At 40.7% G+C, this 24,125-nt stretch overlaps 1 long non-coding RNA gene across 2 annotated transcripts in view; it reads left to right on the forward strand.

The window, feature by feature from the left end:
- Positions 1–22,589, forward strand: part of LOC111261517 (uncharacterized) — a 33,472-nt gene extending 10,883 nt beyond the window's left edge. The window contains exons 2-3 of one of the 2 annotated variants that reach the window (XR_002681035.2): positions 10,512–10,653; positions 21,558–22,589. This is a non-coding gene — a long non-coding RNA (uncharacterized LOC111261517). The remainder of the gene's footprint in view (positions 1–10,511; positions 10,654–21,557) is intronic. The other variant, XR_015311537.1, reaches the window with a different exon arrangement.
- Positions 22,590–24,125: the final 1,536 nt, after the last annotated feature.

Genomic DNA, 24,125 nt, shown 5'->3' on the forward strand with positions numbered 1-24,125 from the left:
CCGCACCCGTAAAGATCCATCTTTTCATAATCTTTAAAGAAGAAAACTAGCAGGGTTTGTAATAATAGAGGTAAATACGCGGGAGCAATACTTGCATTCAGCTGTCTAGGAGAATGACATTACTTAATATATATATATATATATAAGTATATATACAAGTTATATATAACTTGTGTGCGCATCCCAGGCGTCTCATAAAAGTGTTTCCAACTCTCAAAAGTCGCCAACGTAAAGCAACGCGCTGTGTCGTTGTCAACGTACCGCGAGTACTTCGATGCTTTTGATTATTGCGGTGTTGACACGGTATTTTGTCACGCGCAACATGACGGCATAACTTGCACGAACCTCTCACTCTTATACTTTAATCTGCCCAGACAGAGGGAAAATTATCCGAGATCGATGTAACCTGCATGCCGTGATAACTACTACGGTTTGCCAATGTCTTGCAAACTACCCAAAAGAATATTGACTTCATTGGTGTTCTGCAAAAAACTTCATGTTACTGTTCACTCGTAGCACTTTTCCGTGTATCGGTCAGTATAGCTATGTCGAAATCAATTAATTTCCCGACTCGTAAAGCCATCGATACACGCACTGGGCCTGACGGCAAGCAATGCAACAAATCGCTGAATCATCGAAACTCGTTTTCCAGCACCGCTTCTATCCAAAGCATCACCCCTACGCGTAAGCATCCGGCTTCGGTCGGTTGCACAGGCTTCTCGATCTACACTTTGGTCTTCCCGCCTGCCATGATGACGACGATCGCTCAGTGCCTTCGACGTTTCGTTCTCTTAGACTGTCCTCGTCGTTGCTCCACTATCGAAACAGTAAGCAATACGATGTAGCATTAAGGTATGAAGCGGGTCAGAACCTCTGGCTTGCTCTTCACAAACTCTGTCGGCCGCTTACAGATCCCTGCAATGTCAGTGATCTCTAGTTTGGTTCGCTTGGCGCTAAAGAGAGCGGCCCAATCGAGCCGAAAGCGGAGTAGAGTAACTAGCGAGGTCGGGAAAAACCTTTAAGAATATCTTAAAAAAGGGAAAGAACCGTAGTGGTTTGGAAAGTAGTCGACTACTGTAGTAGATAGTAGATGGTGGATGAAGTCGGGCAACCGAACACAGCGGGAAACAGAGACGGAAAGCGAACAGGGGAGCTCGAGAAGGAAAGAAAGACAGACAGACAGACAGACCGGCCAGTGCAACCAATAGCGGATGACCGGTTGAGTCCAGGCAACGCTGGTTCCGTTTTTGTAGTTTTTTTAGCCTTTAGTTCGGTGATTTCCAGGCTTTAAGGATTTCGGTATTATGGTCCGGGCTATGGTGGAGAGGAGAAAAATCACTGTCAATCGATCTGGCAGAAAAGAGGCGGTTAAAACACAAGACGAGCAATAAGGGAAAGCCTACTATTTCTGAAAAGGGAAAAGACTCAAGTTTTTTTCTATCCTGACCTCACTTCGTAAGCGTCGTCGGTAGTATCAACGCGAATGAGGCCAAAGTTGGTTATTTCTGGCTGGCGGTGTTAAACATATACTTTACGTATAAAAAGGAAAGACTTTTCCACAAGCTAAAATCTACTAATAATGACCATAGCGGAAGGTCATAATTGGCTTGTAACGCTGATGACGTCAGTGGCCAAGTATCACAAAATAGCTCATACCCCTGTTTGCACTAAATAAGCATATGTACTATGTACAAAGGCGTAAATCGTAAAATCAATATCGTTACGAAATAATAACATAACATTATCCCTGCGATTAGTAGAAAACAGCGAGGACTCGAAGCAATATATTAACGTATCTTCTTTAAATAGACCTTGGTGTTATTTTCATCATCTATGAGTGGCCTTATTTTAATGACACCTCTAGTATTTCACAAAGCTCATTTTCACCAGTGCGGAGCGCCTATATTAACTGATCCATTATCAAGTAGGCACCCCTTAAGGTCACTTATTTTAAGGCAAAAATTCCTTGTCTTCCTTAATTCCCTCAGAAATGTTTCGTCAGAAAACACCCATGCAGAGCATACGAAAATTCTTAGACGAATTCCCTATGCCACGCGACGATCGTATTTAGTGACCTTGTGCTTGGTCTAATGTTTGTACTTCAAAAGCTGAAATTAGTAATACCCCGCTTATCGGTAACTTTGTCACGAGCAATCTAACGAACATCATTTGAGTTCGCAAGCCTGCCTACAGCAAGGCAAAGTAGCAGGAAACTCTCATTATGAAGCTATGAGATGACCTCTAAATTCAAAACGCAGTGGTTAACTTCTGTTCATTTCGACGTTTTATATTTAACTTACCTAAAACCCCAACAATCTTTATTATCGGTCTGGATATAGGGTAGTGAACAGTCGAACCCTTCAAATCGGACTCACCAATTTTAACGGCGGAAGGCATCGACTAACAAAAACTTGGAGAAAAACAATTTAATATAATATTATTAAATAAAATCTTTCCTTGGAGCCACTCCTATTACATTTTAAATTTCTTGTTTATACCATGATATGCAAAATTTACATAGAATCGCAAATATATCTTTCTAAACGAAGAGACCGTAAGCTTACAACCGTGCTCTAAAAAGTTTCAGTCGTACCAATATGTATTTATTACCTATTTATTTATCAATACAACGTTAGACCACTGTTTAGCAAGGCTTACGACCGTGTTTTTATATATTACACGAACCACTTCCAAGACGATATTTATCAATGTATTCACGAAATACCGTATCAATGGTACTGGCCAATATAGGTAGATATGAAATAAAAGAGACTAGACGCTAGAAAGAAAGCTAGATGATGGTTAAGTGTTATCAGTTGACCATCTTAATATTTCAAAAAACATTTCGTCATCTTCCAGTGGTAACTGCAGGTGCACCTTCTCTTTGAGAGCTAATATTTAATAAGATATGATATATTACGAAGAGACGTTTATATAAAACTATGCTATGCACGGGAGCTGCAAAACGGTACGATATGAAGCTTCAAGTCTCGAGGGAGGTGTCCCATACAAACGCACTCAGCTACAGATTTTAGGGTCAGGCAAACGGCCTACTCCTAGCTATACGTTCCTCGACACCTCATCTCGAGGAAGGCTTAGACTCTGGCATGGACACGCCTGTAGTGACAAGCCCTACAATTTACATGCAGCCTTAATGGATATACAAATAATCCATGTCAATTTTTCAAATAGGTATAATGCCTAATTAGACGTTTCTTACATCCTAGGTTGACGTCTAAGCATGATTTCGAATTATGCAGCTATATATACTAGAAGGGTATACTTATGGGCACAAGGTCCTTTGTGCAAGACTAAGCGAATGCATGATCTAGTTACAGTCAAATGATATCTCTAGAATTCACTTCAATGAGCAAAACTAAACGTTAATCTATCCTATCCAGCTACATAAATTTTGGCAAAGGGTAAACACTGCTTCAGGCAGGCAAATTGTTTTAACGGATAACAGAAAACAAGAGACTTTACTGTATAATTCTAACCTTGAATAAGAAAAGCCGCCGTTACCATTATGTAAACAACAAGCTTCGTAGCTTCTGAAGGCCTTTATTCTTTTAGGCACGTAACCTCCTCGTCCGGAAATACCTGCATATTCTAATAAAACAACTCCTAAAGAATTAACCGTTGCTATGGACAATATCTTCGTTTTCTGTTTTTATCTCTAGAACTTACGATAAGCCGCGAGCTCATCTATGTGGGTATCTGAAATGAATGTATTAGAGTATTGTCTATTCGGGAATGGAGCGAGGATCTAGCTTAAATCCCACATGTGAAGCCAGCGGCTAAAACGGCAACCTTGACTTTTCTTCGGCAGACTGCTGCCGAAGTCAGGACACAGGGCGAAACTATGCGTCCTAGTGGCGAACTCTATTGTTCTCTACGCGGCTTCCGCCGTTGCAAAAGTTAGGAAATCTAAGAGAAGGATGTGTTCTCTGGAAAGTGCAGCTGGTGCTCTCCTCTTTATAAGTGGGGTATTTCGAACAACCTCACCCCATGCCGCCCTAGTCTTGAATAGTACGGTTTCATGGGCATCATGGTCGAGGAACGGGAAGAAACATATTAGGACCAGACGTTTACCCGAGTGAAGGGTAGGGATACCAGTCTCGAAAAGTTGCAATATGGAAGGAAAGGGTACTACTAGACTAGAGTAAACTAAAAGATTGATACCGTTCATGCTGTAGGCCTTTCGGGCTACCATTTGACACACGTAACCATTAGAAACGCGTGTTTCTAGGAGTATTCTCACAAAAGGGACATGTGTCAAGTGACATGCGCATCACATAAAAGACTAGAACATAGAATTCTATGCTTTATACGCTGAAACACACTGGAGTAGAGAAGCCGCACATCTCGCAAGAGAAACGGTAGGAGCTGAAAAACTCGGTGCCTATTTAGGACTGACGTGTGGTGAACTCGATGTTTCAAGGTGTAGAGGGGTAAGAGGCAACCTACGTGTATAAACGAAACTCAATGTAAAAAAGAACGAAAAGAGCGTTTTAATAGGGTCTAAATGGAATCAAAGCAAGTTCAGAAATAAAACAAGGTATGAATTCTATGGATGCGACAGGCAAAAGGCGCTTGCTGGAGCACCACACTAGCGTACCAGACATGTAGAAGTGTGGTCCTGTATGCGATCGACGGAAGCCACACATTAACCTCTTGTTAAAGAATTTCAACGCTGACACATAAGCGGTTTTGTTGATGTATGACAGTTAACCATAACTTACTCAAAAATTTTACGCTTCCGAATGCAAGTTCATAGACCATGTTTTCAACTTATGCTCTTATACAAGTTTCGAATGAAGCAAGTGTTTATCATACTGTGCTTAGAGTGTTATCAGTAATTAAGGAATTACGTTAAACATTATATTTTAGCATTTAACTTGGAATAGAATATATTTACAAAATAAAAACTAAAGGATCGCTAACTATTAAAGGTTATCGATTACAAATAAGCCATTTCAATGCAAATCACGCGCAAGAACATTGTCAATTGTTGTTAGCCACCCTACGCATTTCTATAAATGCTCATGTCAATCATAATGAAGATTCTTTTAGAGCTACCGATTTTCTCATTTCCAGTATATTCAGATTATTCATTCGTTCAGGATTTCAAAGATATAGGATCTGGAAAAAAATCGTCAGTGGATTATCACCTAAGCTTAGGCATTCTTTAATAAAGACATTTATCCTATTACCAGGAAGTGGGGGAAAGCCCTTCTCGGCTTTAGTGAAATCGTCACGCTATTCTCAGATCAAAAGCTCAAAGAATAGAAAAATAAACCGAAGTTCATAGAATCTACTCATAGGGTCCAATAGTTTCGCATGGCCCTAACTTGGAGCCGTCATTAATTTAAATTGATGGCCTCAAATATAATTGTCTACATAAGGGCTATGGCTTCAATGTGGCAGATATGACAGAAGATTTAGTACATTAATGGGATTTGTACTTTTGGGTCACTTTATTAAAGCATAAAAGCACACATTAACGTCGCCTTCTAACCTAAGCCTAAGCTCAACAGTACTACATTGTTACAAATTGAAAAGAGAGACTGTGATACTTCATAACAAAGATATTAACGGCTTCAAAAATGTATTTCATACTATTAACACATCATCAGAGGGCAAAATCCTTTAATAGAGAAATACCAAACGCGTCGACTTGTCTCAGCTATTCTTTCTATGACCAGCCTTAGTGCGCTATTTACGCGCTGTCTGGAGGACCAGTCAGGATACGGTAACTTTGTAGTACTGTCTAGTTCATCTTGTCGGCATGCAGCGCGAGTAGCTGCGTTATCAACTGTTTTATACTGTGTTGGAGTCAGTCCACAGAATGTGATATTTTAAAAGCAGATAGTCGTCTTACATGAGCAGACTTCCTTTTTGTTCAATACATATGTACATTTCAACTAATAGTTTATTTGTAGATGCATCGTTATTGCTAATTCTATAATTTAGGCGTTGAAAGTTTCTTTGCTTAGATTTCCGGAGGGCTCAGCTATATGTGTTCTTCATAGACTACTAAGGGGCTACTTCTAAGAGGTCTAACATGAACACCAACTTTGAAATAACGACATTGTTATGACTGCTTTGACGATTTGTACGCCTTCATAATCCAGGCAGCTCGTCCTGTCGACGTAGTTGCCTTTGCTCATAAGTCAATAAACAATAGCTTCATGAATAATCAATGAAAAAAGATAGCTACGCAACTGTCTATACGTACATGATTCTACATACGGCATACGCGGTGCACGATGTATTTATGAATGGTCACTAAAAGCTAGAGGGCCCCCGGTTGACGTGTCTATGTTCGTGTATGTATCGTCGTCGCCAAGGAAGAGGTTAATAAAGGAGTTCAACATTCACCCTAAGGCGGAGTTGAATAGAATAAGTCGAAGCTCTTTTCTGTCGTGGTGGGCTAAATTCAGGGTGTCGAGGATCGTTCCGAGAACGTCGAGTGCACGGAGGCGAAACGCTTGCTAAGACTCGCTGATTTGGCAAGCCAGGCCGACCAGCCGCTAACGTATACATCGATGCAGGCAGCGGCCACAACGGCTACAGCGACAAGCGAAGACTACTCCAGAGGGACAGCACTTCCGTTCCTTGATAGGACGCCCTTCCTTCCGGATTAATGTCGAGCCAACGAGGACTCAACCGGAAGTCGGGAGACGGGCCAGTTGCCGCGACAATCCTTTGTATTACACGAAATCGGCACTAGCTGGGCTTTGTGAAGTCAGCCTGTTAGTTCGGCTTTGTACGGGTTACAGTGGTCGCCATAATAGTTATAGTGATCGTCATGCTAATGATAACGTCCGACGAGTGCAGGCTAACACAAAACCACTGAGTAACCCCTTTGCCAGTCGAGCAAGTCTTGTTCAATCCCGTCTGAATAAATCCCGTATTATGCCGTCTTACGTTCTCCTCTGAGACAAACCCTCGTAGCCAGTAGTTGCCTGCATGGAATGCCGTTTGCAGAAACGTTCCCACGGCCTTGTCTCTGCCATCGTTGCTGTCATAGTATCTGCCTGAAAAGTTTGAGTGCTCACTTTCAAAGAAGTGCTGCCAGCTCGCCGGCGAAAACGCAAGGTAAAGGTGAAAAAAGGCTGAGAGTTTCGTCTGTGTGCTGTTCAATACAGTGTGTACGTAAACAAGAACCAGGACCTAAAGGAAAAGTATTTTTCGTCAGTCCATGAATGGCGCATCAGAAAAGCGAGGACGCGTGTAAAGCAGAGATAGTAGGAAGACGAACGAGAGGACGCGATGCTGCGGCCACGTCAGCATCAACCACAGCAGCTGCAGCACCAGCGGCGACATAGTCCGAGTAGCTCGATCGGAAGCGTGACCTGCTATACAAGAAGATACTTCCATAGATATACTATCTGCGTGCTACAAGCTGCCTCTTTATAAAAGTCGTTATTCATTGTGGCAGCCAATTGGTTCGCTAGCTAGCTGTGTCGTGGTCGCCTCTACCTCTCACATCCCATCCTATCGAAGTTCATATCAATCCCGGGTCCATACATACATATGTCCGCTGGGCTTTGCATCGCTTGCCACGAATATCCGCAGCCGACGCTCTTCACCACGACACACTGACGTACAGAATAAACAGAGGCCCAGAGCAGTGGCCTGTTCCCCGATCAGAATTATTCTTAGCTTTAGTGCTCCTTAGGCTGAGCTACTATTAGTGGCCATGGTTTCTTTTCCCGTTTTTGGTCGCCTATATCCTTTGACTTTTCACTTGAGCAACCATGAATCGCGTCTACCGGCGTCAGCGACTGCCAGGCATCCCGCTGTGTACCGCATATGAACTGATATTCTGGCATGAAGGCCACTCGATGTACTTTTTATTATATTACGTTTATCAAGTAGCTAGTATAGTTGGCTTGAAGGCAAAGGACAAGGACAGGCAAAAGAGGCCCGCCAGAGAAAAAAAAAACTAGAGCAGGAGTAGGCCGATTCATGCAGCACAGCCAGCAGTATGCAGTGCTTGAGTGACGCACAGGACCATAACGCCAAATCGCTTTTACTCGATTCCTCTTAGGCCCCCTTTTTCTTCGCTATTCTCTTGCCTTGATTTTTCTTATTTTTCCATTTTTTCTATTCCTTTTTCCATTTAGTCTTCTACGTAGATAGTTAAAGCTCGATAATGAAACCGGTACAGAAAACCTGCGAATACGACTGCACTCGGTTGCACTGCTGGTATGCCCTGTCTGTGGACTGCCATCCGGCTGTCCAGGACGCCCCGGTCATGATTTAGTAAATGGAGTTACGAGCCGCGTTCAATCACTTTTTGTCGTATAACTTTCACGCTCCTATATCGGTGTATACGACTGTTGCCATCGGCTGCATGACGGCCATCCAGATCGCGATAAATATCGTTATGGCTACTCGCTCTGCCGCAAACGGCTGAGTGTTGTGACCGAAGTTCGTGTTAGTCACCGCCGTTGTCCTAGTAAAGGTATGGAAGAGCATGTTTTCATTCTTCATCCATTACACGAAATAGGAACGCATGTTAGAACTGCTTTGCCGTCCCGATAGTTTTGCGGTAGCAGTGTGGAAACATCGCTGACTGATATTGCTATTGTTTTTGACATATTTTTCATTGTAATTGGTTCCGTTATGCTACTAGCGAATTAAATTCATATTGATTGTTCTATTCGTATTTTTATCAACTTCTCTGAACAACAACTTACTCAAGATTCTCGTGCAATTAATCTTCTTTTTGCGAGACGATTGCATAAATGTTTTACCTACTGTTTGTACTGTTAAAACGTTTTACGTTGTTTTAAACACCGTGGTTGTATGTTTAGGATAATGAAAACCGCCTTTTCAGATAAAACAGGTTTGCTGGACCGGTTTAAAGGCTCTAGATAAACGCCAGCTGCCTTTTCCTCCAAATCGTAGTTGCGCAACGGAAAAAAATAAAAAAACAATCGCTTATATTGACTTAAGTTAAAAACATACTTTACTAAAAGGCGTGGGGTAAAGGATAGAGACTACTACATCTATACTTAAAATACCTAATATTCTGTGGTTGAGAACAATTCGTAATGTTAGAGGAGCTCAAAAGAAGACCGTCAAGTTGATCTTCTCAGGAAGGGGAAGCCGGAAATAAGAGTTTACATTGAGGTACTATGTAGTGGGTATTCGATAGTCAAAAACTGGAGTACTTGTGATTTGCTGCGTATACCAAAATTCTCAGACAATTAATTTTGTATATAAGTTAATTACTGAAATTATGATTAATTGTTGTCGCCAATCGACTCTAGGCGACGTATTACTGGTGCTCATTATTGCGTTAGCTTTATTGAATTAGGCTTTTGGGAAACCCGAACTCAATATGTCCCGGCGGCTGATCACTGTTAGGTGATAAACTTTCTTATAATAACCTTTGTTCTCCTTATAACTGTGGTTGTAACCAACCATCTGATCACAAGTGAGAGCCCTTTATATAGAAAAAAGAATACCCCTCCCTATATATATATATATATATATAGGGAAACATGTAGAGTACTGTTAGTAAGAGTAATACTGAAAAAAAAAAAGCCCAAGTATAACATTCGCATAACTCTAACATTGAAGAACGAAGCCCAAAAACTCATCTTAGATGAATATCAAGACACTGTGTCATTTCATTGTCAGCAGTCGAGAAACAGCGTTACTTCCTATAGGAGTGAAGGCCATTATCGAGAGGCCATCTTGCTCCCGATAAGGACTAATAATAATAGTGATTCAAATTGTTAATGTTTTGTCGAAGGCCTAAGAATATGGCTCATTTAAAGTGTTGTTTCTCATTTCGCTTTTGTCCTTTAGTGCGTATTGGCTATTTCGAACTGGAAAAAAATATGTTTGAAATGTACTACAATGTGTGGGGTAATACATGGTATGGTAGCAGGTTTCGTTGTGCTATTCAAAGTAAATGTACAAATACTTGTTAACGAACTATTCATATATAACCATGACACACGGTCTCAAAGCCCTCATATGCTCGTAGTTTAAAACTGCCGTACACCGTTCACGTTATGTAATAGCAGGTAGGCGTTCTGAATAAACTTGAAATAGATATTTTGTCTTATAATCCAGGATTATATCTAAAATTATTTCTTTGTTAATACACAATAGTAACTTGTAGGGCAATGCATTTTTAAGAATAAAAAATAATAGGGAATTTTCGTTCGATGACGTAGCCACACAGAAATGACTAAGTGTTTGTAAAGAACTTTTCCCAGGTGTTGTGAACGACTACAATATTACATGCTTACCTATACGGGGTTTAAAACGCTGGCATAGTGTGAATTTGCATCATGTCCTGCAACAAAACAGGTCATAGGGACATGCAGCTCTGACAACGGCAGTAAAACGGTTCTTTCTTGTTTTGCGTTTAATATTAACAAACAGTAATAGATAACTCCAAAAAGTCTGCCTAAGCTTTTAGATTTGATCTTTAGAAAATGCCGATTAATTTGCTGTTTTTTTTTTGTTTTAATTTCCGGCAGGTGTTTGATAATCGACGTACGTTGGGATCGACCTTTAAGTATGACCGTCACCAAAACTTTGTTTAAGAACCCTGGCCGTATTTCCACTTACGTTCTCTGGAGATGTTTTTGTTTCAATAATCGGATGTCGCGTTTAGTAACGGTGAGTATGGCTCCCTCGTCTAGCCCTGGACCGTTTGAGAAGCGTTGGTTACGTTCCAACATGTCTTCTACGAATGGTCTAAGCACTAAGATTAATGATAACTCATGGTGTATATTGATTGTTGACAAATCATTGATCGTTTTTAGTGCTAGAAAAGCTTTTTTAATATTTTAAAATGAAATTACTGAATAGGTTATATGCCATTTTGATTCATGACTTTCTGCCGTTTTCTGGTATCGCCGCAATCCTATTACTGTGTAACTCCTTGACTTCTGGATGATTCTGGGTAAGAAACTGAAGAACTCCACTGAAACTAAATTAGCATGATTAAGGGAATTCTGCAGGGATCAAAATGAATGATGGTCTGATGGTGCAAGATTCGGACAATATAACGGATGCGTTACAACTTTCCACCTAAGTCCTTTCGATGTTTGCCGGGTAGCTAAATATATATTCAGCCTGGCATTGTGGTCATGGAAGACAACGCCTTTTATTCATTACTTCCGGTAGATTCTTTCAATAGTTTATTACAATCATGTTAGCTGCCAGTAAGAGGTCCGGGTCAATCGGTTTGCTAGATGGCAGCAAGCCATTACGGATAATTCCTTTACAAATCCACCAAACACATTCCGTTACTTCCTTTGCCGTTACAGGTTATGGAGCGTATTTTTTGTTTTTATCTGCGCATTATTGTGTTAGCTCATCTATTTTTCATGAGCCGTGCTGAAGCGCTTTAAAGTGGGATTGATTTCACTGTGTTTACACAGAATTTTTTTTTTTTTATAACCATTCTTTTTCTAACGATGATTGTAGTGTATGTTTAGCATCTTCTCATCTCAGAGCTACTCATGCGCCGGTTTTGCTTAAGTTTCGCAATAATTTTAGTAGTTTTTTCTACAATTACAAAAAGTACCTTTGAGAAACTCAACTATCTTTAAGCCGTTCCATCCGTTAACGCATCCTAACCATAAGACAAACTTGTTTAATGATCCTGGGCAGCGTTTGTGATTTTATCAACATGAAATTGTAAGGTATCCATTCGTGTGCAGGACAGTTTACCTCAGTCCCCAACAAGCGCACCCAGATAACGTTAGAAAATCTACTAACATCTTTTAAGTAACACCAACGCTGACGGCGAGTCATTACCTCTTACTTAGTTAGCCCAATGTAGAAGGATTTGACTACTTAGAGCTTCGCACTTTCTAAATAACTAAGTAGATTTTTCTTTTATCTAGATTTCATATCTAGATAGAAGGCCAGCCTTGGGTTGTATTTGTTTAAGGTCACTTGACATCCAACAACTTGATGGAAATTTATTGGACCGGTAGAGTCTGGCCAAAAAAAAATACTTATCCCAGCACAACAGTCGGACGCCGACGCAGTATTTTACCGCTGAAATATGAAATTGATACAAATATCGATATGACAGATATCGTCTGAGAAAATAAAAGATTATGTTTCAGTTCAGGAAGTGAGGAGACATATTGTTCTCACCAATCGCATCATAGATAAATAAATTAAAAATAACATATAACCTATTGGTATGATAAGTTAAGTATAATAAACACTGAATTAGTTACTTTGGACTTCTTCGCCGTGGTTCAAAGTTACTCAGACGTTTCCCATTATATCGGAAGGGCTTATAGCAGCATCTTGGCCAAGCTAAGGCTCCGATCATTCAGTTGATATATGCCAAAGAACAAACATGAGCTACAACACATCGATACTATAGGTTACCTGTACTTATATGAAATCAAGTATCTTGCCAGAATTTAAACTTGATTTGCCGTTCTTTCAGTGCAATTAACCCTATGAGATTGCATTGGACGGCGCTCATCTGACGACCCGTCATGCTTGAGATCTTGAACGAAGAGCGGCAAGTAAAAGTTTTCTACCCTGAATTTACATCCGTTGAAAATAGCTAATGCAATTTTCTGAAATACATATTCTGACATATACACCCGCCTTTGATCAACGGCCTTTCTTTATCGTTTCCTCGAAATCAGATGCATCAAAAAACATAACAACTTCTCAACATACAGATTATAGATATAGTTTAGTACACGTTTTGCCAGGGAACAATGCGATCCTATTGAAAGTTGCAGCATTTACATTTTAACGTGTGTCCACTGGCACGCGCGCGTGCACAACGGCAAATAGTCAAAACTGTTAGGTCAGCTAAGAAGAAGATGTTGCCAAGAGGACCGCAACTAGTGTGACATGGAGAACATAATCGTTTTTAGAAGTCAAAACCCTAAAGGTAAGGAGAAACGCAAATCCTGAAGTTAGAGGCGTTCTATTGAGACACGCCTTCGAGCGTTTATCGACTCGGAGCGAGATTGCCCCCAGAACCACAAGCCGCGACACCTCCGAGTAAATTTTACGAAATTACCGTCTGACCGTCGTCAATGCCCATTCTAATGTTAGAAAGTCATCGCAGAAAATAGGACCACTTCGAGAAAACGCTTTAAAGGCAAGAGGACGTCTCCGGCGCTTCCAAATCTAGCAGCCTTCTTCGTGCAGCTACTAGCGGGTTTATGAACTTAAACGGCGTCTTGTTGCAAAGAACAGCGATTCAAAAAAATTCTAGTCGTTCTTAAAGCCGGTCATAGTCCAGAAACCGAGGAAAACAATGAAAAATCGCGCATTCGGATCGCAATGGGTGCGGAAAGAGATATTTACGCCATGTCATGTAAACTCCATAGGACTAATAAAGCATTCCGAAGGCGTGTACGTGGCAGCAAATGCCGCCTCACAAATAGTGCTTTTGTATGCTGGTCCGAATGATAAGCAAACATCTATGATGCGTAACAAGCTTGGAACTAAGCTCCTCGTGTTTGAGGTACTGCTCTTCTTGCAACAGCTTTAATCAAATAAGATAGTTGAAGCGTGTTTGATCCGCAATGGGCGTTTGGAAAGTGTATCTTACATGCTCCCTTATTTAACGCTTATTTACGATATGGACAGTTACCGACAAGCCAGAGTGAAACTTCCCCGAGCGTCAAAGGAAAAGACAACCAAGAGACCTCATATTCATGGTAAGCCATCATGAGGAAGAGTTGCTGCAACAAGCTCCTGGCTCATCCTATCACAGGTTTCGGGAAACTTATTTATATATCTCGGTTGAACGGCATGGATTTCATACAAGCCGTTCCACCACGTACTGCTGCAGGGAGTATACCGTGTCTGTCATAGACCAAAACAGGCACTTTTTGCTATGTTCGCGGATTTAGGTCGGCGTTTGATATGGTTCGGAGAGATTTTTCCATAAAGATTCATTCAACATTTTCATAAAGCATATAGGACATAGTGTCCTACAGAATATGCTGTCCTTAATCAAGACGATATAGAAAGAAAACTCGGTGAGCGTAGATTATGGAGTAGCCCGGCTGCAACCCTACATCTAATCAACTGGCATTGTCCAAGATAACAACATGACTTTTCTATTCCTTACTGCTAAATGGCTTGCCATGTCGCGTTCTAGATCAGATGCCGACGATTTGCCATCTTAGGAAGAAGCCTTAGAAGTATCATGCTTAGCAAATGAAGTTACGGTGTTAGGTGGATCACGATAAGCCGTTGGTGAACATGGACTAGGCAGGGTCCATGAAGCCTCGGCGTTGAGGCCGGACACGGTTCACATAGACAGAACGATCTTAAAGCACGTGAGTAACTTCAAACACCTGGAGTGATCTTGCCTATGAACAAGCGAATCTTTGTCGAGTACACCTCAGACAGACAACGGCGAGCGATGGCTACGAGTGTGACAATGCGTAAGCCTTAGACACTCTTCACTAACTCTGCTACAAATACCAGTACTTCTTATTACCTGGGAACACCTCTTATTAAATCAGCTTAAAATACTTAACCGAGTCAATACTCCGCTTTCAAAGTGCGCCATGAGCCAGCATCCTTTATCGTTAAAGCTTGCGCTTTCTAAACCATATACTGGAACTTGTAGAAGAATTGGGATGCAAATTCAAGCTCCTCATCACCTCTACTTATTCGAAATTAATTCACCCATGAGAAAGAAAGGTGATGGAAACTGATCTTAATTTTCACAATACGGGAGCGATAACTAACGAAGCCTGGACGAACCAGCACGTAGTTACACGTTTTGCAACACATAAGCCTCACGACATTATATGTAAGGCAATGGCTTTTCAGGAGCTACGCATATCCGCGCGGGATGCGGCGCAATATGTCTCAGGTACCATGCGGCGTTATACGCCGCCGTATTTCGTAGAGCATTCGTTCTAATCGGGCACCCCGAACTTTGAAATTCTGTAGCCTATATCGTTTTGCTGAAACTGCTTTCATCTGTAGCTTTTTTGTTGGTTTTAGCTTAAACTCATTCAGTGGACGTTGCTGGCAAATCACAATACAACAACAGACAGAACAATTGGGTATGTATGCTAATGTAAAAATAAGCGGTATGCCTGAATTCATATTTATATGCCGTAAGTTTTATCTGCAAAAAGATTGTGATATAGCACTTCAGTTGAGGATTTCAGGCATTTGTCATTCGCAATCAAGATACTTAGCCCGACCGTCCTTACTTCTGCGTTGCCCCTAAATCTTTGCCCAGCTGATTTTTATCATAAAATTTTACCAGCACGGTAAGTTACCGTATCGTATTATATATGCTATGCACGTATAATAAGAGGTGAGAATAGGGGATCACGCTTGCCGCTCATTACCAAGTTCCTAGCAGGCTAGAAGGGAAGGAGCCTTCGAGTTTATCATTCATTTTCACGTCGAACAAGTGAGATGCCTTTGAACAAGAACTAGGCGAATGCTTTCTTTCGGATGACGTTAGCCCGCTCACGAAAACCTTCGAATGTGTGAGAACGAAAAAAGAGCCTTTCGAGGACTTTATCAAGATTAACCGGGTCCTCATGGACTATTTGAATTTCGATAACGATTACACTATTTTTTTGTCTGATATCTAGAAAACAGTAAAATCAGATATCTTCGCAAACTTTATCGCAGCGGTACATCCGATGTCGAACGGTACCTTAATTAAGGCGGTTCGACGCTACACATCAGAAGATAACGACGTGAATAAAAAACGTTTTCCATCTTTTACGTCCAATATTTAAGCTCTCAGGACTTGTTTCAGTTTCTGGTATACCTACTTGCTTGTGTACTACCCTAGTTTTTCCTTGAAGAAAGGTAACGTGGCCCTTACTTAAGCTGTTTGGTGTAACTTCTGAGTAGCAAATTCTTGCATCTCGTCACCCATGCGCTGCCGGCCCAGCCCCCACTTTATACACATTCTTGTCAGATCACGAGGTAGCAGGGTTGCGTTGCGAAAGAAGTACAGAAAATGCTGGACGACGACGTACGACAAATACTGAGCCCTTTTCTAGCCCCTAAGTTTCATTTTTCTCTTCGGAAACAAGCCGAAAACTTGATTCGATTTTGTACGAATTATCGCAGGTTTATAGGTTAAATACGCTTTTAATGAGCAGGCTTCAGAATAAGTTGTAACACCGAATGGCTCCGGTTCCTTTAAATGATGTTATAGTGTCCTTGCAAAGAGTTAAAGAACATTTGTATCACCTTCGTTAAGTATTTTCTCCTTTCGACACTATGGGTCTACGCCCCAAGACGTTGAATCTTTGTCATAGGGTTTCTGCATAGGGCATCTCCTTTGATTTAATAATCGCTATAGACGCCCTGAAGTCTCATGCCGTCAGCTGCAAGGTTTCCTAAGGCTTGCGTTATATTATTGTCTATTTGTACGGATTTCGCCAGTATAACTAAGCTGCTGTACGTTTTGGTTAGAAGCGAACCGTCAGGTCTTCGAGGCCACTTTGCACCATAAAGCGTCTCTTGCTGTGAAAAAGGCTCTTACAGACAGGAGAGATTTGCAGCACTTCAAAGAGAGTTTAACGATCAAAATGCACGCCGATTTAAGTGGCGCCGGGCTAGGCGCGTTTCTCGCCAATGCAAAGGAAATGAAGAACTTATGGTACTGTACGCTAATAAACGAGTTTCGGCTCAGGGTACATAAGGGGTTCTGAGGACGAATGCTTGGTTATCATCAAGGCGATAAAGAAATTTTATTTCTGTAAACGTAGCCATGTGCGCAGGCCACTGTGTGTAGTTGGCTGAAGTATCTGCAAAGTGAAAGAAACGCCGGTTAGCTCGTGAGATCTTGGTGTTGCTTAAATACACTTTCGTGTTCGAGACCGGAGCGATACAGCGAAACGTAGCGCCGACGCCCTACAATATTTGCACGCTCTAATACACTGTAGCAAGACCATGAACCGGAGCGGTCTTCGGATCTATTACAATGCGGCAAGTGGCAAGCCCGCCTTGGGCTCCGGTGCCGAGCACGCAGGCAGCAAGGTTGCTCTGGCATAAAAGGATGGCAAGCTCATCGAACCTGATATTGCGTGAAACTATGCTTCACCATTTCGGGTTTCGAGGTCCTTAATCAGATATTCGCCGACCCAGCAGTGTTCGTTTTCTGATGCTCAAGTCATCGGGACCTGAAAGAAACCGTTCACCAATTTTTGCTACCTTCCGGAGCGCGGAGTATGTTCACAGCTACAGAGTTTCCCGAAAGAAAATGCCGAGCCGTAAGCGTTAGCTGTCTTCGACGCCGATCTGCGATACGGCCTTTCATCAAAGTCGGTCTGGATTTAATGAAGTCGCTACGTGTCACGGGACGTGATTTCTCGTCCGTTTTAAGGATAGACTACTGTACTTGCTTCGTTTACTTTTTTCCAGCTCGTCAAGTAACAGCCTGAGTCCTGCAAAAGGTACTGGCTGCCCCTCAAGATCGTTACAAGACCATAGACGAAGTCACGATGGACTACACAAGCTGCCTCTGGGGTGGGTAAAATGAGTAGTATTTAATAAGTTTCGACATTTTCCATGTGAGGCTACAGGTCGTTTACAAGCATAAAGGCTGCTGGAGCTGACAATCCGCATAACTACGGAGATGCTATATGTGCGATTGATAGAGCTGCCCGGCTTCTCCATTTCCCAACGTCTGCACGAATCGCCTTCATGATGAGCACTACCAGCAAGGCCATAGGTACAATCAGTTTGAATTGCTTCATGCGGCCGAAGAAGTATTGCGCGATGAGTTTCATAATCATGGTTAGTCCAACTGCCTGGTCTGTCTTTATCCGAGCTTTATGAGGCGGTCCACATTACGCCTTGCCAGCAAAGACTAGTCCCTAAAATAATATTCCTTTGGTAGCGGCCGCTTTGGCCTGGAAGGCCCTTCCTCCTACGCTGCCTTCGCCAACGCATCCTTAAACCTTGCTCATATGGAGTGGCGAGAAGCGGGTCGCGCGGTGCACTCACTTATCAATGAAGCGGGTTAGGGCAGCGACATGTTTTCTACTTACATAGAATATATAAAAAAAAATTCGGCCCACTATGGCAGTCGTCTGCTATGGCAGGCTATCGTCTGATATCGTAGTTAAGTGAAACGGAGCCGTTATTATTATTACGATTCCGACCAGCTATGGATATATAATGCTCTCCAGCCGGTCGGGTTATCGCTAATCATTACCACGGTAACTAGCAATTATATATACCTATATATAACATAGTCCAGTTTTAGCGTTTGTCTTTCGAAACATAGTCTGATATTTTAGAACGGTTATCTCTAGTGTTATTTGCTGGCGATTATAAATTATGCGAAGCAATCCATTGGGTTGACGCATCCCATAGCGTAGGAAATTAAAAAGTTCAGTGCTCCTAGTAAATATTTAACAACAAGCAGTACCACTAAATCAACGATGCAATCACGATTAGGATTTACCCAGTACCCAGACTAATTCGCGCTATTATATATCTAATACTATTATTAGACAACTCTGCAGTTTATCCAACCCCTACATAATGACTGCGTATAGGCCCATAAGTGTTGGGGGCAGCATTTCTGCTAAAATTTAGGGAGATACGGTCCAGATCTCAGAATTGATCAGGCGCCATGGTACCTTGTTTTCTGGGGGAACACATACGCATTCGTACGATAGATTACTACTCACTTCTAGTGAGTACCTTCCACTTTGTCTTTTATACGTTTAGCCTATACAGCATCTTTCGTCAGAATTGCTTATTGTGCGTCTTTCGGCTATAGACATTAACTTTACATACAGCCTTAGATATCAGATCACAAGAAATCTTTCGCTTCGTCAGCGTCAAAGGACCTCAAATAATCTCGCTATACTTTTACACATTTATCTTCTTTCTTTTTTTTTTCTTCGAAACGGGTTCGTTCACGGCCATCACTACCAAGGCCAGATATTAGGAGCCTGCTGTTCCTACATTAGGGAAGCATGCGTAAGGAATATCTGAAACTATAGAAAGAAGAGAATTAGGCCGCTCCTTCCGCTTAGTTTCCACGTAGTCGTTTCTACTTCACGTCGACATCGACAGACGCGAATAGTCGAACCATTTTCGATGTGTGCAAGACATGGACCTTGGTGTGCAGCGTACTTTTCCATCTTCCTTTTAGTGTCTCTACCGCTACAATAGCCGCCGGCGCTGCTGACGCAACTACGTTCTTTGCTAATAGTGTTTATGCGCGAATGGTAACTCCCTTCAATCCTACTGTCTTGTCACTCTTTCTCATTTTTGTTATTTTCTGCCTCCTCGTTGTACGCCATCGTACCGCACCGAATGTCTAAGCTTTCTGTTTTAGTCGTCTCAGTTGCAACGAGCTTCGTCGCGGTTCGCTGTTCTGCGACTGCTGTTTCTAATTGGTGGCATGATGGTTTTTCCGCTACCTGGGCCTCTAACGCCAATTGTTGGTCCATTGTGCCACAACGATTAGGTGTTGCAACGAACCTTGATCGCTCCAAGAAGAAGCGATGGACATGGAAAACTGTTGCGCTGCTGCTCGCGTACTGCTGTCAATATCAACCACGGCGGTCACAATGGAAAAGAACCGACAGCAATAATGGAGACCATTTTCTGGATTGGACCGATTGAAACGAAGCGGCTACGGGCTTGTTACTGTTGGTGACGCGGCTAAGTTCAAATTTTTCTGTCCTATTCCTTCTTCTAACCACACACTGCGTTATTACTCTTTTCTCTGTAGTTCTCTGCCAAATAACTAGAAAAATCAACATTATAATCATTGTCATGAACGCTCGTACTGCCTCTGACCACGATGCCACAATGTACATAGATGGTAAAGTTCGCTTATTTATTTAAGTAAACTCATCGTAATGTATCTGTCGCAGGCGAGGCTTGAAGTAGCGATTTTTGTCGTTTCCAGCTAACGGTTTAAGCGTCGCCTTGTGACGCGCGCAGCGAGGAAAGCCGCAGATGTACGCAAGTACACATAAAAAAAAGTCGCAAACCTGAACCGAAAAAAATACTAATAATATACTATATAATTGTGCACGTGTTCATGTGTGCAGTGCGCATCTACGCTTATCGCGTGTAGAACATTTTCGTCTACAGCCATAAATTGTACCATACTGCCACAGTTGCGGTAGAACAGCACGTACTTACGCTGCTATAAGCCAAACCATCAAATCTCCTGCGAAAAAGCATTGCACATCGTCAAGTGACCTATAAACAAATTAACTTATATAGTGACTTCATGATGATTTCAAGCAACGATCAATGTTTTTCCATGCACCTCATCTGATTTTAGTTTTCTAATATCGTCACTAGTATATCTTAGGACGTACGAGGAACTGAGCGACAAATGGTTCGTTTGATCATAATCAAGCACAGGAACGCAAATATACGTTTATTAAAATGAAGCTTCGTAATTTTATTGTTCATTTTTTTTGTATCTACACGTCGTTTGTGGCTAGTCATCATATATTCTCAAAGTTTAGAATACCTCCATAATTTGTATGCTCATAGATATAGACCTGTGTATTATATAATCATACAAGCAGTCATCATTTTTTTCTTTTCCAATATCAACTATTACACATATATTTTGAACAGGTTATATATTCTGATGCTCTTCTGTGTTAGTCACTAGTGCGGGATGTTACAATATCATTAACACCTAGCTAGAAAAAAAAAAAATCTCATTTATCGACGATTCACGTCCATCTTCTCTCTGATGGTAAGTACCACTTTGTAGGTTTTTCATCGAAACATAGTACACAAATAGATTTTATTTCTGTTGTTATTACTATTGCTTCGTGAAAATCTATCGGAAAGTGAGATTTTCCCATCCGAGCAATCCAAGACTTGTCAAAAAGATTCCATGTCACCTTGCGTTTGATCGACAGATCATCATTGATGAAACGAGTAGTAGGTACCTAGATTTCTTTACGGTGCTTTAAGATCTGTGCCATTGTAAACAGCGAAGAAAAACTATATTTATATTCGCTCAACTTTCTGCACATACACTGAAGTGTTTAAGGAGTAAACTCGATCAACAAGTTCTTAATGCCCTAAACGAACTGTTTAGACCGTGTCGTAAACGGGCAAAATTATTATTTTTTGCTTAAGTTTAATAGCTATTTTTGATGTTTTTTTTTTTTTAGATCTGTACAACAAGCTAAATCTATTTTGGTATTGTCAGTTAAAGAAAATTGGTCGAACATTATCTAACTAACAGTGTTATTTCAACCATAAATGCGATGGTATCATTTAAAATAATTACGTTTATTGAGCCGTTCGCGTCATTGTTAGTGTTAGTCTGATAGCCAGGCGAATGAAGCAACCTAAATACACTTGATGAAATATTTACATTTATTATATTAAAGAAAAAGACAAATGGCACTTGCCAGTGTTGGTACGTTCAAATTATGTGTAGTAAATGTGAAAAGTCTGACAAACCGTAGAAGTTATGGAATTAGATCTGGATTATGGAACAGGTTACCATTGCTTTTCTTGCAGTTCAATGAAGCACTACTATAAAACCTTACTATATATAAAGGGTAATATACATATAGTGAAAGTTTCAGGTAAAGAAGAAAAAACGCGAAGATTGGCATGGTGGATAACAACTCAGATGATACTAGCATAGTTGGGGAACATTGTTTTGTACACGTTCATAATTCCAACGATTCGGATCGAGCAATTTCGAAACCGCGAGGCTAACCGGTAATACACTGGTTGAATTTTCTGAATTAAGCTTAATTGAAGATCAACAAGAAAGGATCAGGCCACGTAGGTAAGGAGTGATGAGAAAAAAAAATGCCCAAAGACTAAAAAAAAAATGGTAACTAAAACTAAAGCGAATTCTATGGAGCTAATCAATTGGATGCAGAATCCAGAGAACATCAGATGATTTCTCTGGTACGTGGGCCACAAGGGAAAACAACTCATGCAGAAGATATCTTTCTTAGGTTGCATAGAACATCGTAATAACAAACAAAATGATCAAAGGTGCATATAATTTTCACGATCAATACTCGAATATCAAAAATACATCCACTGTTTCAGGAAGCAATATAATGATTTTGAGACAAAGATCAAATCTGTTAATGTCAAAGTACAGACATGAATGACGCAAAGCTGCCCACGAAATGCTCGAGACCAAACGTCATTTCAAAGTTCATTTGACTGAATCTATTAATAGGATCAATGATTCTTCAATAGAAAGCTACGATAGAGTAATGAACCTAATCATAATCAGAATACTCTTTGACGATATCTGTAAAAAAAACCCCAATATTGAACAGAACAATTTTCCCGAGGCGTTTTACGGTCTGACCTTTGACAACCTTCGCTTGTCTTGATTTCTAAAGAATTGCAAGACTGTTAACAAAAACTAGTAGAGATTTAGAATGGGTAAACACAATGCTAGGCTTTAACTCTTTTAGATTTGAGAACGTCGTTCGACAGCATCAACGGAAAACGCTCAGTCATTGCGCTATCCAACATCGGCCAATATGATAACACAATTATAAAACTCGTCGACTCAGATTTGGTTAATAGAGACTGAATAATAACCGAATAAACACCGAAACTTGATTATGAAATTTGTTCTTTGTTTTTTTTTTTAACATATCTATGCAATTAATTTGCATGGGTTGTGTACGAGCATTAAAATGCCAGTTACTCAGCAAAAGAAATTAACTTAGAGACAATATCATTCCACAGATAACAGAATTGACTGAGTGTAAACAATTTCAGTATAGGTAAAACTAAAATACTGGACGCTGAAATTAGGCAGAGCAATCAAACGAACTACTGAAAGCATTTTCGTAATTGTTTTACTGCTCAATTGCACCAGTCACCTTTGCAACAATAAGTGACTGTGATTGCCCACACGTACAACAAATGACTCAGCAAACCGATCTCAAATGAAACATACAAAAGTACGAATTAAAAAATATATCAACCAACCTTTTTTCTCGTTAATGCAATTTAATTTGTCATCTGAAATAGTCCTATGCGGTCTTAACTTAGGTCTTAGGACGAATACACAACTTGGAAAAGGGCTTTGAAAATATCATTAGGATGGATGCACCATTTACAAAGCGCTGACACAGTCTGAAAAGTGTTAATTTTTATAGTTTTTACGTGTATACGATGGCCAGAAGCTTCTCTAAATACCCATAAAACTCGCTATGAGCTTTATACATAAGTTAAGAAGTTTAGCCATCACCTAGCCCAACTATCATCGGAATCTGTACAGCTTCGAGGCGGCTTGTAAACATAAAACGAGTTGATGCCTATTTAACCTTCCAACCTCCCAAAATTACTTCAATAACCATTAGATGTACATATAGACGGCACTTAATATTCAGTTAAAAATGAGCTTTGTCAGAGTAGATCATGTAAAGACAGGGTAGGCCTTCTTACTTCAATGGTAAACTTTTACGGAAAACTAACGGCATCTCAAGCTGTAGCATTTCATCAGCACAAACCGTCCACGATGCTATATCTATTTGCTGCAATCTATTTACACCGTGAACTCGGCCATAATAACAACAACTCGGAGATAAGCCAGCGATATAACGCGTCATGTATTGAGCATATAGCTAAAGGATGACATGATTCAAAAACATATGTTTGTAAGACGCGATTAAGTTCACGTAACAAGTTAACACACAAAAGCGTGTCGTGTAATAGTCTTTGTCGTCGTTGTTCATTGAGACGCTTAAGTTTCGCTAAATTCACGAAAAAAAAAAAAGAGATTCTAATAACATACATTCATACATGATAATCATGGTGTACCGTCGAGACGCCTTATATAGGCCTTTTATTCTACTTCTAGCGTCTAGCAGCAGCTGTAAGCGAAGTCCTTTCGCTTCATCCGAATCATGAATTAAAGGTGTAGCTCTTGTACGTCTATTTGAGAGACCATACTATTGAAAATACGAAATCATCAAATTTAATAATTGTTTCAACCATAAATAGGAGGCTTATTCGAATTTCTTATTTGTAGAACTGGCAGAAAACTTCACGACCTCATCAAAAGGGAGCTCTGTTAGTATGCAATATGAAATAGGTCCATCTGTATACATAATAACTATATTTTAGAATAAATAGCTTTGTACAAACGTTTCATC

The sequence above is a fragment of the Varroa jacobsoni genome, unplaced genomic scaffold, assembly GCF_002532875.2.
Source record: "Varroa jacobsoni isolate VJ856 unplaced genomic scaffold, vjacob_1.0 scaffold_563, whole genome shotgun sequence".
NCBI lineage: Eukaryota > Metazoa > Arthropoda > Arachnida > Mesostigmata > Varroidae > Varroa > Varroa jacobsoni.